An 18,396-nucleotide genomic window follows, 5' to 3' on the forward strand; every position below is an offset into this window, starting at 1 on the left:
AGGGTGATTCATCAAAGTAAATAGGAATTAATAAGTTTAGTTTTGCAAACAAATTCTAAATCCAGTATGAACAGAGCCAGTGTTACAAATAGAATGTATGATTTTGAGCAGCTATAAGTATTAATGTGTTTTCCCCTTTTTTGCAGGTTTTGCCTATAATAAAATCACTGAGCAAGGCACACAGATTTCTGTCCAATGCTATGAAAATTAACCAAGGCACATTAACTGCAGGAAATCTCAAAAGGTACAAAAATAAAATGCTTATTCAGTAATTAATTAAACCAAACAACTCATCAACATGTGCTACATAACAGTATTATGTCAGGTCAATAATTAAGTGGTAGTAAATCTTCTGGGGGTTCTATCCTGCCAAACTTTAAAGGCTCAAGACTAACCCAAGGACCCTTAGCATGTCAGTGAGCCAGTAAATGATTACACAGATAGCTGCTTAATCCAAGGTTTGCTACTATTAACTTTCTGTTTTTTAAGGCACCCAGAAATTATATGTTTTGTGGTTGTTGAATACCCTGTGAACAAAATGTATGCCTTTCTTGAGCTTAGGAAAAGGAATATTTTATCGGTTTGAGTTATGTCAAGATAAAAGCGCACTTTTCCTGCAGGGAAAGATACACATTAAGCAAAAAGTAATGGTCTGGAATTTTCCCTTGTTTATGTGAACATGAGGATTATGATAACTTGAAGATAATCTCACTGTATGCAGCTGGTTATGGTAAAGAAAAGCACTATGCAAGCTGTTTTATGCGACTCTGCCAAAGCAATTCAAAAAGATCTGCACTAGTGCTTTCAAGGCCTGGCTGACTTTTAGGTGGGATTAGGAGGTCACAGCAAGTTGTGTGGTGACCTTGTGATGTGGGAATTATGGCACTCAGCTGAGTATCCAATCATATGTCTCAACTTAACAAATAACAATATAAAGCCACATGACAGACCACAAAGCAGCAAGCTTGAAATGCTCCGAGATTAATTTTTCCCCTCACCTATGTTATATTCTTTCATCTAATTTACATAAAATATTTCTGGTTAAACAATTTGCAATTGCATGTGATTTAATAGCATATATATATGTGGCAGAGGTAAATTTGCATTTAAAATTAAGACATCACTAGCAATGAAAGGCAGCTGGTACACATCAACTTTATTTCACATGCGAACCTTTATGGAATTTTGTTTGGAACCAGTTACTATTTGACATGTTAGCTCATAGTTTATGTTAATTATAGAATATTTAAATTACCAAATCTTCAGATAACATTTTGTAGCAGTTAGAATGAATACAAAATTATTCAATCTGCTTTATTTTCCCTCCAGATGTGCGGCTGTATATTGGTCCCATATAAAGCACATATTGTTTGCTTGCAGATAGCATATCATGGTATCCAGGCTGTCCTATACATTATCTCCAGTTCCAGCTTAATGGACTCTCCCACCTTTATCTAAATTTTTCTCAGGTTTATCTATATTTTTCCTAAGTTGCTCTTAAAGAGGTTAACTAGAGTAGGGCCAAGAAAATGCATGTCTTAGATTTCCACAGAAGTGAAAGTTATGAAATGACATGATTCAGACAAGTGATCTTGCTTTTGTTGAAGAGAGCGAATTGGATTACTATTTGCAATGCATTCCAGTTCTATTCAGTGAAATGACAAGTGATCATTTTGGTGATGTTCCCAGTCTACCAAAGGCAGGAAGCAGAGTCTTATGAGGGACTTTATATTGGAAGATTTCCAAGCATTTTTTTTGCAGCTCCAAAATGTTTTTAAAAATCTAGTATTTTTTTTAGAAGAAGTTTGGACATTGTTTATCTAACCTGACACTTCAGAGGTTCTCTCTTAATTGACTACATCATGTGCTGTTGTAGAGACATTTCTCAAGAAAAATTTATAAACATACTTTTTCTCTATAGATTTAGGGTCATGGTATCTTGTACAATGAATCTATAACTGTGAAGAATGCATAAATGTAATTCATATTTGTCAGTATTAGGAATGCCTTCAGAGTATTTATTATGAAATAAAGTGTTGTCACTTGCACCATGGATAAAATCGTTAGAAAGTTCCAAGAAAAATGAAAAGGTGGCTTTTTGACCTGAAGCTTAAAAATCATGTCTCTTATGTATATAATCTATTAATGACACTCTCAGTGCAAAGACTTTCTTGGCACATTATCCGCTGACATTCCAAAAGCCAACTTCAGTTAATTAAGTCAAATACAACTCAACTTTTGGGGTCAGGTTTTTTAGAAATACAGTTTTATTACTGCACACACATATATTCCAGTCCCATTTCCAAACACGCTTTTGTATCTCCATTTATTTTTGAGAAGTGTAAGAGCTTGAAAAACCCGTTTCACTTCAACTGAAATGAGCGTGATCTTGAAACAAGAACCAGAAAGGCTCGCATTATGGCATTTCACTCCAGCTTACAGGGCTTCAGACCGTGAATCTTCATGAGGGATCTCTAGATCAAGAGTACTGGGCTGACCAGTGGTGTCTCCCAGGACAAAACCTGGGTAGATGGTCAGATGGGTCTCACAGAATAACTTGGAAAAATCCCAACAGGTAGATTGTTAGGAGATGCTGGGAAGCTGAGGAACAGAGACATGCAGTAAGTGCAAGTAACAATTTTTTACAGTTCAATACATCACCCATCATTTTACTGTATGGAGATTGAGGGCACAGTCACTGGTCTATCAGCAGAAGGCATTGCTGAGCACCCTCCTAGAAGGTGTACAGCAGAACTACATTCTTTTTGTAGAGTTCCTCCTTCTGTGCTGTGATATTTCATTATTATTAGTTGTCCACACAGAACGCAACCAAGTCATGCTGAATCTGTAATCAGGCAGCCTTTCTCCAGCCAGGATCTCATCAAGACTTTTCATCTCCTTGCTTAGAGGCTTTTTCTTCCTCTCCTGCTAAAAGGTCACAAGGAAATACCCACCAAAAATAAGGAAGTCCCGTGGGAAAAATCCTCTAACAGGGAGGTACACCTCTGTGTTGCAAACACATACATGTTCAGACACAAAGATTATCTGCTAAGAAGTATGTACTAAACTATTTGCTTCTGCATCCCTCCCAAGTGATCTCTGCCATCAGCGACCTTAGTTCCATCTCATTAGTATATTCCACTTTTGGAAATAAAACTTACTCATTCTCAACTCTTTTTGCCTCTCATGCTGTCAAATTTCTTGGTTTGGAAAAGAGGATTACGAAGAAGAGGATTATTAGCTGAAAGATAATAGGGTTTTCTCCCTAAATACAGCTTTTAACCACAATAGTTATAGCAGATAAAATGAGATATTCCAAGCAGACACAACTGTGACCTTTCATTTCCTCTTTATTTTGTGACTTTCTTGCCCACAGTACATTTCTGATCTAACTTTGTAAACAACTGCCCTTTCCATTTGGTTTTCTTTTCCATCACTCCCTCACACATAAACCTTTTTTATCTTTTTGTATATACGCCACTGATAAAGTTCCAGAGGGAGTTTTTTACAGCCTGTCAATACAGTATAAAGTCTGTGATCTTGGAGTTTTAACTCCAGAAGCTGTAAAAATGAAGATTCTGGGATTCACTTTTAGTATATCCGTAACCTACCACATGTCACTCATATGAAGCAACAAGCAATTGCTCGCCTTTGTGGCAGCTCATCCCTATTAAATTAGTTCACACCAGTAGAGCTCCAAAGAGGAAGTATGAGGTTTTTCTTCGTTTCCTCCTGCTACTTAGTGGAAGGGGTTCTCAGCTGCTGATTAGATTGCTTCATTGGTTTTCTTACCGGCATGTTTCTCCTCATTGAGTGCCTTAATGAGGAACAGGTGGCCAGCAGTTTGGTGGGCAGGGTGCTGAGAGTGTGCTCAGGAAAAGGGAGATGGGCAAGAGAAAAACAGGTCCAAAAATCTTCCTCCCCACTCTGCACCAAACTGAAGGCAAGAGCTTTTATATAAGTGTATTCTTAAGATTTCGAGATCAAGCTTTCAAAATGCCAGTCTCTGGAAGTATTAATGGACCTTTTCCAACATTTAGGTGGTGTTATTTTCCTGTAAGATCCAAGTCACTTCCTATCCAGTATCAGTCATGTTACCGTGTATGCTGGTTTTGGCTGGAGTAGAGTTAATTTTCTTCATAGTAGCCAGTATGGGACTATGTTTTGGATTTGTGCTGGAAATAGTGTTGGTAGTACAGGGATATTTTAGTTACTGCTGAGCAGAGCTCACACAGATCCAAGGCCTTTTCTACTTCTCACACCACCCCACCAGTGAGTGGGCTGGGGGTGCACAAAAAGCTGGGAGGAGGCACAGCTGGGACACCTGATCCCAACTGACCAAAGGGATATTCCACATCATATGGCATCATACTCAGCAACAAATTAGGGGAAGGCTGGCCAGGGGGCCACTGCTCAGGGCCTGGCTGGGCACTGTTTGCTTGGTGGTGTGCAACTGTTTTCCTTTCCATTGCTTGTCTTTCTTGGGTTTTATTTCTCTCTCTTTCTTATTTTCCTTTTCACTAGTTTGTTTGTTTGTTTCTTTTTTAATTTCAGCTGTGAAACTATTCTTATCTCAGCCCATGAGTTTTCTCACTTTTACCTTTCCAATTCTTTTGGCTCATCCTGCTGGGATGGGGAGTGGTTGACTGGCTGAGTGGTGCTTAATTGCCAGCTGGAGTTAAACCACAACATCATGCCTTAGTGCAGGTTTGGTGCTATGCAAGGACATAAATAAGACATGCATACTCTGATAAAAATACTTCTAATATTTCATGTAAGAAATGTTTTTTAAAGTGAATTTTGTAAATTTTTTGTATATGTCATTATTTTCTTTACCCCTTCCAAACATTTCGGTTCAGTTGAATGTGTAAGAGGAATGGAGATTTTTTTCAGCCCCACACTTCTACTGCTAGTAACTTGATCCAGAATTATCTGACTGTTTTTCTTGAAAAAATGAAAAACATCTTCATCAGGAAGTAGACCTATAGAATCATTAGGATCGTAATGATACAGTCAGGGAATGGAAAAAAAAAAAGCATACTTAGTAAGAAAATTCTTTTCTGGCTTTAGGTATTAAGACCAGAAGGAAAAAAGGAAACAGCTAAAGCAAAACCATACAAACACAACTGCCTAATGTGACATCGGTGGTGAGGTACAGTAATATTTAAACTGTAAATGCTTTTTGAGTGAAGTATATGGATAAGATTAACATTTATTCACAGAGGACTTTTTTGGTCATCTAGGAAAAAAAGGACATATCTGCAACTGCTTAAATCTACTTGCAGTGAGAAAAGCAGTTGGACGTGTGTTTATATATGTATATGTGCTATTGACATAGCAATGAAGCAGATTACTGACTTGGGGCCAAGAAACACTAATGGGAAAACTTTCCAGCATTTGTTGTTGCCTTGCACATTTACAGATCTAAGACAATATTTCTTTGCTCATTGTTGCCTCAAGTTATAATAATTTTCCTTACTGCCTTCTCAATCTGTTCCCAGAAGGAAGAAAAATGTCCTCTTTTCTGTGTCACATGAGGGCCTGGTAGGATTTGGTCTTGACAAGCAACCAGATTATGTACTAATGAAGTGCAGGCTTGCACCTAAAGAAATGTTTAGAGTGAGGATATTACTTCTGGGGAAAAATTCAACCATGTTTTACACTTTATTCATCATGTGGAAGAAAAATGCATGGGTTTCCAGCCAGGTTTGCAGTTTTTAATATATAGGAGTGTGTAGAGATGAGGTGTACATGAGAGATTCTCTAAGTAAGTCATCACCCCCTTCTCAGCTCCTTTGGTGCCATGCTGCAGTGAGAAAGCTGGTACCCTAGTTAGTTGATTAACCTGGTATTTAGAGGAATTTAGTCTCAAATCCTTGCTCCAGTGAAGACTTTTACAGCGCTACAGTCAGTGCCACAGGGAGAACATTGCTTTGCCATCTCACAGGAGAGCTGCGGAAATGGATACATGTAAGATTACGGAGTGCTTGGATAATGCAATAATGGGATGCTCATAAATGCCATAGAGAAATCCCAGGCGTCACGGCTCAGCAGCTGTGTGTCGCACAGTGGGCACTGTTTATCTCTAGGAACTGATCCTGGAAGCTGAATGCCATTCTGGTTCCCACTGAAAGCATTTTCAGATCCTTCGGTGATCAGGTCCAGAGCTTCCATGAGATTTTGAAATCTTGTGAGGTGTAAATTAAGATGACTAAAGCAATAAAATATAACAACTGATTAACAAAGCAGGCCTTTATAGCCATTAATTCTATATTTATAAATAGCTGGAGACATGACTGAGTGACGGTGTTCAACCATGCAACTAATTGAAAGCAAATAAAGATATGATGACACAGTAATTGTAACTGAAACAAAAACATTCTTCACCTACATTTTTAGATTCTTATGCACACATTAACTTTTAATTTTAGATAGGAGGCCTTCCCCAAAGTTTTTCATGGTTTAAATTGTACCAAATTAAACCATCATGTATACTGTGTGTTCCTGAATATTTAAAACTATTCAGAACAAATGAAATCATCCAGAATACCATAAGACAACAAAAGTATGCAGTTTCTCTATGAAAACTTGGATTTTGAATTTAGGTTGTGATTTCAATAAATTTGTGTCCCGACTAGAGGTCATGATGCCATGGAAGTGGTGAACTGTGTTTGCAGAACCTCCTGCTTAGGTTACGCTTAATATTCTAGAAGAATTATATTCTGTGATGCTTACAACAAACATAGCAGATGACATTTACATATCAAGGTGCTCAGCTGGATCATGATAAATTTTTAACCTTTTGAAAGAAGGAAGTATTTCGAGAACCATCTGGGGTGATGGTGGTGGGTTTTGTCTTTTTCCTGTGATTTCCCTTCTAGTCGCTACCGTGTGTTGTTGTACCACCATCCGAATGCATGTCTGATTCTTGCATGTACCAAAACTTTCTGCTGGGTCTCTGCTGAGAGACTTTTCTCCTAGTCTGAACATTGTATCACACATAGGTCACAAGCTGAGATAAAAATAAAGGGGGGTGATGCAGAGGTGAAGGTGAAGCATAATGCTGAAATACAACAGCAACAAAGATCTAACTATTAACTTGAAGGATATTAACTAGAATAGACAGCACAGGGATGCTTATGTGTGTTTGTTGGAAAAATATGTGACGACAGAGATCTGAGAAGATCTGTCTCATTCCAAGAACAAGTAGAGCTGTTATCATCGCGATTTCAGACTTCTGAAAAATTTCTGGTGATTTTTATGGAAGTGCAGCTATGTCATAAGACCAATACCATGAGGTTCCCATGTCTTCTGTTATTCCTGATGGTTGCAGTGAATGTATTAAAGTAATACAGTTTGTGCTGTCCAGCAAGCAATTTCACAAACATAACTTCTATCTTACAAATCACCAGTACTAAAGGTATACAGGCTACATTAGACATTTTCCTTTAGCAAAGATTTTCTAGTGACAAACTTGAGATGCCCTGTGCACAGTTACTAATTAGACTGTCACCATTACAACATCTGAACAAGCTGTTTGCCTCTGGAGGACTTTCTCCACTGTATCTGACAGTTCACTATTGAGTTAATACACAAGGTAACATATAATCCTGTTTAAATTTTTAACATCATTGGCCAGAAAGAGATGAAAAGGGAAAAATAAAAAGACTAAAATTGTATTTTATATTTTTTTCTGTTGAAGTAATTCTGAAGTTTGTTATTCACTAAGCAAAGATTGCTGAATAGGAAGTTGTCACTTTGCAAGCTAACTTTTCAGTGCAGGACACTTCTATGTGCATTCTTGATGAGTATATTGAATAGCAACAATACACTTCAGTGTATAGATCAGGGTTTTAAAATACAGACTTGAAAGGTGTCTGCCTTCTGTGTAAGTAAGAATATAAGGGATTTCTGGCCCTTAAGCTTCACTGACTTTCTTTTTTCTTTCTGCAGACTTATGTCTTTTCTATAAGATATAATAATAAAGAAATAGATTTTCAAGTAGCACTGTTACTTCGCTGTATGAAGAAAATAAGAGAGATCATTTCACCCATCAATGAATTGCAGCCATTTCAGGGATGTGGAGTTATTTTGGTGCTAGCAAACTAAACAAGAGTTTAGTGAGGAGCAGAACGATATGTGCTGCTAAAACTGCAGAGAAAAGCTAAGCAGGGTAGAATGCAGCTACTTAATTAAAATATTTCATATATATCTTAGAGATGTTTATTTTAAATAATAATGCTGTTTCTATAAAGGGAGATGTTTGACCCGCTTCAAGCTATAAAAGACGATTTGTGATTCTCCGAAGTCCACATGCCCTAGATTAATGTTAGTGTCAAACTCATTCTGCGTTAAGCTCATTTAATGTACCTCTGGGCTATAAGATGTTACTCTGCCAGCAGCAAAGGTCACATGTTTTCAGATATTGACAGTGCAAGTAATGACAAGTTGCTTCTGTGTTTGAGTGGATCAGGGTCTTTTTAGCATTCATTCAACGAATTCAGCAAAATGTAGCCTCTGCCCAAGAGGGCTTTGTGCCCTTGAGCATCGAGCAGAGGGAATTATTAAACCTCCAGCTCTGAAATCTATAGCTTCATTTAGTTCAGACCTCCCAAAGGAATTTTTATGCCTTTAGCTAAATAGCAAACAATTTTGAAGCTGACTTTACCTAGGCAGCAAATTTCTTCTTGATCATAAAAAGAAACAGAAAGAATGATTTATATATTTCTCGAGTTTTGAGCACATTTTTTGTTTAAATATATTTAGGTACAGTAGATCAAACTAGCCTTACAACTGCAGTTATGAAGAACAATGGCCTCTGTGAAACTTTGCAAGCATCAGTCCTAGGGAAGGAAGCCTGATCGAATAGCTGAAATTCAGGAGCAGAGCTGAAGTTCTGCTTTCCTGGCTCCTTCCTGACTTGTTCAGTGATTAATAAAGTCATGTGACTATACCAAGATTTATACAATGCTATGGGTCGTCTTTAATGGGGAATCAGAAAATGCATGAAGCCGCTCAAATGGGAGCCTGACATTTCCTGAACAGTCACAGACTACACATGGCTTCTCCTGTACATTTTAGTGGTGAGAAATGCTCAAAGAAAAGTTTTGCTCTTTAAAGGCAAGAGGCAACAAAGGGAGTTAAGCTTGTGAAGGTCTGGGAATAGTATTTGCTAAGTGTTATCAGATACCTACTATCTGTGTAGTAGATTTTCTCCTAGACTGGGATCCGAGCAAGAGGAAATAATGGAAACAGATTATAGCGGATGGCAAAGGGTCTCTTGCATAAATGCAGAAACTTAGGTCAGGCTTCTCTGGGAAGCAGATGCTTGGAGCCTGAAGTCTTGTCCTCCATCTCAGCACTTGCTCCTAGACACATTATCCCAAAATTGACATTTGATAAAGAGCAGAAAGGTCTCAAAAATGCCAGCACTGCGTCCCCACATCAAGTGATCTAGCCTGCAGAACTGAGTGCCCCCTTCTCCTCCTCCCCCGTGTATGGATCTTGCCTGGAGCAACTTTCTTAGGAAAGGTAGACTGAACCTTTTGCCACCACTGCCTGGTGACCGAGGAACTCTCCTGGGATTGAAGCTGGAGCTCCAGATGTCGATGGAAGAAGGAGGGCTTGAATCTCAGACTTTCAGTTTCCTGGTGGATCCTCAACGTCCCATGAATTTTCCATGTCCAATGTGTGCCTCACAAATTGGGGTGCTCTGGAGAATTATCCCTGTTTTGCATCTCCCGAACAGTTTTAGCTAAAAGGCAGGATCTTAGGCAATTATTGCAACAAAGACGGAGTGACAACTGAGCAGACCCAGAAGCCTAGCATTAGGTCCCCAAGGAACTTTAGGTATCTCAAATTGTGCAGCATGATAGGTATGGATTATTTTAATTGCTCTTCTGAAGTTAAGCTCCTAAGTTTCTCTGAAAGGGCACTGGTGTGATTTGTTAAATGCTTGTGAAAAACACATTGGTTCATGCTAGAGTGACCCACGTATTGTAACAGATTGTTCATTTGTTTGCATATGTGTCACAGTTCCCAGAGGTGTCCATGCAGGGGTTTAACTGAACCTGTTTATCTTAATCAGCACAGACTTGTATATGGACATGCATTTCTCACATCTGTGCCATTTGTTTCATTGCCTCCCTTCTCCCTTTCTTGTCATCACATTTTTCCTTATCAAAGTTTCCCTAACTTTAAACACTTCCCCCAACCTTCGCCTTTTTATTCTCTTTTCAGTTGCCTTTTTATCTCTGTAGAAAGCTGTGGAAGATGTAAAAATGGCAGACTGAAAAGGAAACTAAATATCATCTGAAAATGCAATATAATTTGCCCTCAAGCTCTTCACAGCAAAATCTGGGAAGCAAGCTTCCTTAGCTTGCTTAGCACAGCTGAGCAGAGAAAGGAGAACAGGGCACTGTCAAGTATGATGTTGCATTAGGTTTCAGGAGAAAGTAAAAAAGCATTAGAGGGCAAAATTGTGCCAGGCTTTCCCACCCAGTTGCACTAGGTACTCAAACACAACTTTTCTAAAGCGTAAGGAAAAGCAGTAAGAGAATATTTTTAGTGTTGCAAGGAAAGTCTTGTGTCAGTGTCACTCTTCCAAAGGCAACAGTATTATATTGGCTTATATTGTTAAAATTCAGGATTACAATTGATGCTTCTGAACACAAGTCTCTTTTTTTCCTCCCAACTGCAAATTATAGGACAGTAATATGCTTTCTCTAACCTTATGAGGAAATAAGTGTACTGAGTTTCAAATGCGTGTATAAAAAATGAAAACAGTGCATATATATGTGTGTGTGTGTGTGTGCCTGTAGGTAGATATAGATAAACACGGATATAATCTCTAGCCTTGTTTTGTTGTGACGATCATAGTCTCCCCAGACACAAGCTGAGAAATCGTGAAAATTTAAGAAACTCTCCCTAATGTGACTTTTTCATCCTCTTCCTCTTTTCTCTATACCTTTTGTCGTTGTACAATGGTTGTACCTTTAAGTACAACTTGAAGAAGCATCTCCAGGCAGATTTTAGTCCATGTACATACAGTAGGTTGATTATATCCTAAAATTCTATCAAACTTCTTCTTTTCAATATCTTTTCAGTAAAATGGATTAAGCGATAGTTCAGAAATGACACCAATTACCTGATCTACTATGTGGGATTCAGAGGCCCAGATGTAGTGTTAGTGTGTGAACATCTGATGTCCCGTTATAGACAAAAGCATTTGAGTCAATACAGCCAGTGGGGCTTGGAGTGCTGCACCTGGACAGCAAAAGAGTTTTCAGGTTCCCCTGACTGTACAGACTGGATTCCCCTCTGACTGTCATGGGAGCTTAGACATTTACCTCATGTAGAGACAGTGACATTTTGAGAGTTAAATCTAGGTGCCTGCAATATGAAGGTGAATCACACCCACTGTATGTATGTGTGAAGTAAAGACAGTGATTGGATTTGAACTGTTGTGATTTTAACATGAATAAATTCTAACCTATTCTGTTACGTGGCCCTCAGGGGTAATTAAAATCCAATGTATAGCTAACTTACTTTTATGTGCATTTGCCTATCACAAAATGGAGATATAGGCCTGTATTCATGAGGCAAGTAACTCTAGACTATCCTTCTGATGATTAAAATACTCAGGATGCTCAGTAAGCATTTAGTAATGCTAACTCCTGTTGAGCATTACATAACTCAATTACACTTATTCATTTCCAATGAAAATATTAAAACCAGAAGTTGAAGAGCTAGTCCTGTAGAATCCGAAAGATTCCAAATAATGATTAATACCATAAAGTAAGAGCACTTATCACGCTCAAAAGTTGTTTAGCACTAAGCAGAGTGAAGTCCTCAGGGGCTTGTTCATACCTCGAGAGAGGCTCAGTCTAAGACCTAAGAAGCACTGACAAGTCATCAGAACAGACCTGAAGTGATTCATAGATTTTTGTGCTTGATCCTGTGCATGAAGGTGAATCTGACTATAAGTAATAAAATGTCTTCCTTTAAATAATAAGATTCAGACTTATTTTTCTGTGCAAAACAAGTTGCTGACAGTCTAGATATAAAGAAGGGTTTGATTTGCTTTTAGAATCAGAGCTCTTAAATTCTTCTGTCTCAGCGCTACCTCACTAGATATGTGGGGTTTGCACCCATTCAGAAGCAGGATACAGTCAGTGCTGGATTATCCATGTGTTGCAGATTATTCATGTCACAGATATTAGCTGAAGCTCAGAGCCACGTGAATGTGGCTACACTGCTTCCAGGAGCATCTCAACTCCATAATCAGTACAGCTGCTTTTGCATTACACAGAGCTGGAGTTAATAAGCCCATCTGAATCTTATCTGGCTCCATGGTAAGCCAGTTCCCTGGGAAACACAGAGGCTCTTGATGGTGCCAGCCTGTATCCAGCTGGGCTTTATTAGTTTGGGCTCAATGCTGCGCTGTCAAGCCCATAGTGGAGCTGGCTTTGGTGGCAACCGTGAAGCTGACAGGTGACAAAGGATGAGGGGAATGAACCAGTTGCTTCTGCACCACGGTCCATTTTTCTGGAAAAGGAGTTTGCAATTTATTAGTAGAGGCATAGTACCACAAGTTTTCAGATAGTTTGTTTAGGTTTTTTTTATTTTAACTAACATGTCTTTCTGAAGTGCCAGGAGTTGCACCGACCTATCTTCAGTCAGAGTGGTCCATGTGTTCCAAAACCCACTCTGGATATTTATAGATTAATATAAACTTAGGTTTAGTAGGATAGATGTTTTTAAGTTGTCAATAAAAGATTGATTTTAAGGATGTATATTCATCTCTAAACCATACTTCACATCAGGAGACTCTAATGCATCAGTCCTAGACTAACGCTCACACTATGACCTGAGCAGCTCTTGAAAACGTATGGCATAAAATAGCACTCCAGCACTGATTCTTTCTGTTTATCCAAAATTTTAACATTCATACACACTAACTTTCTTCATATGACGGTGAGACACAAATATGCTAGAGTAATATTGAAAACCTAACCTCAGATTTTTTGAAGTCTGTGTGTTTTATGATGGCTGTGAATGTTGCTGCAGTTGAAGCATGTGATTTCCAAACCTGACGGGGGCACTTCCAAATGAAGTTGGTCTTAGCTGCCCTTGATTTTGCCTTGCCAAAAAGCAGAGAAATCTGGGCAATAAAATTTTACGACATTCACCCATTTCTTTATGATTTTATATTCATTGCTTTTTTTTTTCACTTTTCAAAAGTCCTATTTCAAGTAGTGGATCTTCTGAAACAATAAAGTTAGCTGGTGTATGAGTGAAATCCAGAAACCTCAAACATGCTTTTAGACAATGGAAAACTAAGATCCACAGACAAGACTGAAAGATAATTAGAGCAAACATAAGAAGAAGAACATGTTAATCGTGCTGAAGCAGAAGTTTATGTGGGCTTCAAATATTTTTATTTTCTATAGCAACTTATCATCAAGAACTTTGTAAAAATATGAATTAATTGAGCCTCACAGTTTGAAAGGTAAATAAGAGTTATACTGGGATGGTCCTGTTTATCACCGGAATACTGATCAATTTGTGGATCCATGCTAACCACTGGACCATTTTTGATTGATACTTGACAGCATATGGCCCTGTTGATCCAGACGGGAACAATCACATACAGCAACTAATTATACATTATAATTGTAGACAAGATTCTGGCCAAACCTTCTTAGACATTTAATGCAAGCAGGAGCAAAATTAAGACACTGCCTAACTGAGAAGCGAACTACTATCGGTATTGTCTGTTAAAGGCATTGGGAACTCCCATAAATACAGGTAGTTCCAACCATGTCTTGCTATTTGCCTGGGCAAGTACCTTAATCTTTTCTTATCAAAACAAGGACCCAAGACATGCCATTTGGAATAGATTCTGAAAGCTCTGTGAAGCTAAAAGTATCTATTGCCTGTGACCCCAGAGAAAACTTCTTTAAGGACATTTGGTAAGACTTCAGTCTGCTTGTATTTCTTTGAGCCTTTCTGCTAGAAGTGTTGAATAATTTGAACTATGTCAATAATTGCCTGAGTTTGTCTACATGAGCTGAGTCATTTAAGGAATTACTTATGAAAGTAGTGAGTTTAACAAGAGCATAAGTTAAGCTAATTAATCATCAGTTAGTCACAGAATTGTATCTAGACAAGCAGAAGTCTTACAATATGCAGTGCCGGAGGACGATAAGTAAGAATGCCGTATCTCACATGAAGCTTGAGGAGCGTTTCTTTTTTGTGTCTCTGTGGTTGTGCTAGCCTACCGACATACTATAAATTAATTAAAATGCAATACCAAATGTATTTCGTACAGCCTCTTTCCTTCCAGTAATGTAATCCTGCTGCTGTATTATTCAACTGACTTTTCTCGGCCTGTTGGAAAAAGAAAGCCCAGACTGCAGAAGTCCCCATGCCACAAGCACCCTGCCTATTCTCTGTTCCTTAAACTTGCTTCAGAAACTTTAAGCCTATCCAGCAGGTAAACTAATCTATCTTCAAAGTGTCCCCATTGCAGAACCGTAATTCAGGAAAAGATGTGGTCTGTTGGGTACAATGCTCAGAACCATTTCTTTGTAGATGAAAGTCAGTGCTTATTATACAGCCCAGAAAGTGCTAACCAGAGCAGCTTTTGTTGATGCATCATTTCTGTCCTGTAACTCTCCTCCTTCTGCAGCAGTTTGACAACCTTAGTGTCTTTCTAACAACTCGTAGCCATGCAAGCTGTAGTACTGTAACTGAGTGTCAATGGGAGAAAGGTTTTGATATCAATAGTAGGTTTTTATCCAATATGAATGGTCTCACTGTTTTTATAACAGAAACCTTAAAAAAAAGCCTTTGTGGTCTTTGCTGTTATTTTCACTTTAAAGGATCTAATTTAATTTAAGGGCAGTTCAGCACACTTGGCTTTCACATGGCAGACCTGTGACATGTCCTTTGTCTGCTGGCAAGGCTTCCCTACCCAGGGAGATCCTTTCAGCTCTCCTGAGTGGACTTTCAGTGCACCTGAGTGGAACTCTTTCAGCTGCTTCCATGGATGCTTTCTGCTGTGCTTTTCAAACCTAACTGAACTGTAACAAAATTAACAGAGCTAAAACCAGAGCAGTAAGCAGGAATTAAGAAACTGATAATATCAGTGTGGCTGAATGTACTAATAATACAGCAAAACGGAAAAATTTTACTACTCGAATGACAACTTGTTTGCTATACTATACCAGTTCCCATATTTTACATGCTCATTTGAAGATTGAAGAAATGTCTTTTTCAGGGGATGATTGGGTTCATTCATACCATAGCCTTAGGCAAAATTCCTCTGCACACTGTATTTTGCTGTGAGAATTTTCGTGTTTCAAAGTCAAGCTCAAATGTTCAGTCACTTCGGCTATTTGAACAAACCAATTGTCTAACCTTTCACATCACTTTTTAACAAAGTCCATTTCTATACAAAATTGTTCCTAGTTAATTCTAGGGGGGATAAGGGCTGAAGTTTCAGCTTCGTATGGTTCTGTGGCTTCTTAGATTGGTCCCCACCCTTACAGGAGTGAGATTAGTTTATTGTCAAGAAGAGAAACACATTTGTAATTCTATCAAAATGAAAACCATGCTTCAGAAACATATAGCTGGCTTGGCTTAGTACGTAGGAGTGTTCCCTACCTACTGTCTCTCTTTAAAGAAGGCACTAGGGAGCATGGATTAAATTATTAAATCAAATCAATTAATTACATTAAAGTGCTAAGTTGGATAAAATTATTCGGTTTTGTTTTATGATATTGTGAAGGCAAATTCCCAGCATAGCTTCACGCATAAAATAGGAAAGATTCTTATTTAATGTGAGTTAGCCACAGGAGTTTTGCAAAGGATCAGAGCCAGAAATAGCAGTCAGAAAGAAATAATACTTCAGACAAAGTGGAGCAGTATTCTCTGACAGTTCTGCCAAATTTGTTAATTTATTTTAAGGATTTTTTTAAGCACTGAATGATACTTTGTTCTAGTGGAGGTAACCTGCTCCAATCTAGCAGGCTACATGACACCAAAATCATGTTTTGATTAGCATCAAGATCCTTACATACCTAAATAAATTAATTGTGCAAAGGTACAAGAGCCAAAGGAAGCAATACTCAGTATTAATAATGTTTGGTCATCTATTCTCCAGTGACACTGGAAACACAGGTGAGTGTAGTGCCCTTCCTATTGAATATCACCAGAACTGTCATCTTCAGTCCTAAAGAAAACACACTTTTTAGCACTGGCAACTCTCTCTGCTTTATCATACATCTCATTTTTGGCATCATATGATTATAGGAAAACTTATCTCTTCCTTTGGAAGAAAATATAAATGTTCTTTAGGATTTGGGATTGCCAAAAAAACTTTCAAAATGCACAACCATAGAGGCTATGAAGCCAAAAGATAAGTAACATGAACACAGCATTTATTATTTTAAAAAATACCAGTATTTTGAAAACAGTTTCTTGATTATTCTTGGGGGTTTGACTCATACCTTTTTTATTTAATGCTTGCTGTTGGCAGGAGTAGATTCTCTTCATTTTTCAATGGTTCTGATTTCTGCTGTTCAGTAACTTGAACATCTATGTCATTTTCATCTGCACGTATCACCTTTCTTTAATGCTACTGTTACTGTTGAAATAAGTGAGAGTGTTGCCAATAACTTCAGAACAGAGCTTAACAAAAATATATTTTGGGAAATTTAAGCAAAGTCCTTGAGATTGTTTCAGATGACCTATTGTGCAGCATGGTTAAATCCTTGTTATACTTTTATTACCTCTGTATAAATATAACAGCAGCATGAAAATCTTTTTGATGTCTAGGATAGTGTATGGCATCACAGGAAAACTAAGAAGGTCTTCTAAGCTGATTAAATAAAACCAACAAGAGTCACGGGAGGGAAGGGAGGAGGGAAAACAGTTGCTCGCCTGATCTGAGATGTTTGCAAAAGCGGCAGCAATTCCCCACCAGTTAAGGATTGAAGTTTCCCTGGTGGACCGATGACCTTTGATGTGATAATTTCTGGTTTTCCTGAAACTCAGAAAGAGAGCATGTATAGTAGGGTTAGAAGAAAAAGAGATAAATATTAATGAAGCATTGTATTTTCATTCAAGAGCAGCAGGAACCAAGTAGTTAAATGCTCCTTTTCATCCCATGAAACAGGATAGAAACTAAGATCCCTACAATATTTGCCACCTAACTTACATACCTTAAACTCTGAGTAGTTTTACAGAGTGTTGTGTATGTCTATGGGTAAGAGCTCATTCTGTTGTTGAAAAGAGTACCAATCCTCTTAGACTTTCCTTCTTTTGAAACTGTCATACAAAATTTCATTTAAATGTTATTTTAAGTATTATTAAGTTTTTACCTCCAATGTAATGCATACATATGTGTAAGAGTATTCATTTTCCATTATGAAGGCCTTAGAAGTTTTATTCTTCAGGTCAGGCTGAGTAAGATGACACAGGACAGGAGAAAGGTGAAAGTATTATCCTTCTCTTTTCGTGCTTCATGTGAAAGTTTCTACCCTTTACTTGGATCCAGGTGGATCCTAAGTTACTACTTTTCAGCATTCTCTTGCATGCAGTTCACCGCCATCTGCTCGATCGTAGATAATGGCCGGTAAATATGCTATAGGTAGCAAGCAGTTTGCTTGCTCTCTCACAAGCTGGGTGAAAGGAAAAATGTTTGCAGAGCAAAACAGGCATAACATAGTCCATTGCTTACTGCAAAGATTTTTTTTTTTTTTTTTGTAATAGAGACACAAGTGGTTTATTTACCTGGTGAAATTACTTTCTGCTGGAGTTAGTTGTTGCTGTAGTTAGTAGGTGAAAAGATACCTAGACTTTGCCAAAAAGCTTACCATCTCCAGTCAGATGTTAATTTGCATGTCCGTCCTGGCTTGGAAAAGATTAAGTATTAACATTTCTTCTAGCATGTCAGTCGTGTTGTGCTGTTATCTTGAAGTATTTTAAAGCCAAATAAAACTGAGATTTTCAGACTGATTAGCTGGTGTAACTGCAAAGGCATTTTTGTATTCAAGAGAGGTCTTTGTTATAGCAGCCATATCTGACCTGCTCCCTAGGTCAATGAAGATGAAGGGCTCTTGGTCTGTTGCAGAAGGAACTCATTGTGGCCCACGACTGGGCCTGCTTTCATATGCATACACTTACTGCCAACTTAGCAACATACATGTTCTATTCAAATGATTAATATAGCATCAAATGAGACATACTGCTTCGCTGGAAAACAACCTTGTAAAGATGACTGAAATGGGAGGTTAAATATCAAAGAGCTAGCACAAAGAAAGAGGGAATGATCAAACAACTGGACTATTTTGTGATTTACATGGGTTATTTTGCTGATGATTAAGTAAA

At 38.1% G+C, this 18,396-nt stretch overlaps 1 protein-coding gene across 6 annotated transcripts in view; it reads left to right on the forward strand.

Annotated features, from left to right (window-relative positions):
- The window catches only part of SULF1 (sulfatase 1), a 123,258-nt gene that overhangs the window by 24,322 nt on the left and 80,540 nt on the right, over positions 1-18,396 (forward strand). For 3 of the 6 annotated variants that reach the window (XM_065628534.1, XM_065628533.1, XM_065628531.1), the window contains one exon: positions 147-244. The exons of 1 other annotated variant lie outside the window; for it this stretch is intronic. The gene's annotated coding sequence lies outside the window, so the exon portion shown is untranslated. Of the gene's footprint in view, positions 1-146; positions 245-5,070; positions 5,153-18,396 lie in introns of those variants that run through there. 2 more of the 6 variants (XM_065628532.1, XM_065628538.1) reach the window with 2 other exon arrangements.

The sequence above is a fragment of the Caloenas nicobarica genome, chromosome 2 (assembly GCF_036013445.1).
Source record: "Caloenas nicobarica isolate bCalNic1 chromosome 2, bCalNic1.hap1, whole genome shotgun sequence".
NCBI lineage: Eukaryota > Metazoa > Chordata > Aves > Columbiformes > Columbidae > Caloenas > Caloenas nicobarica.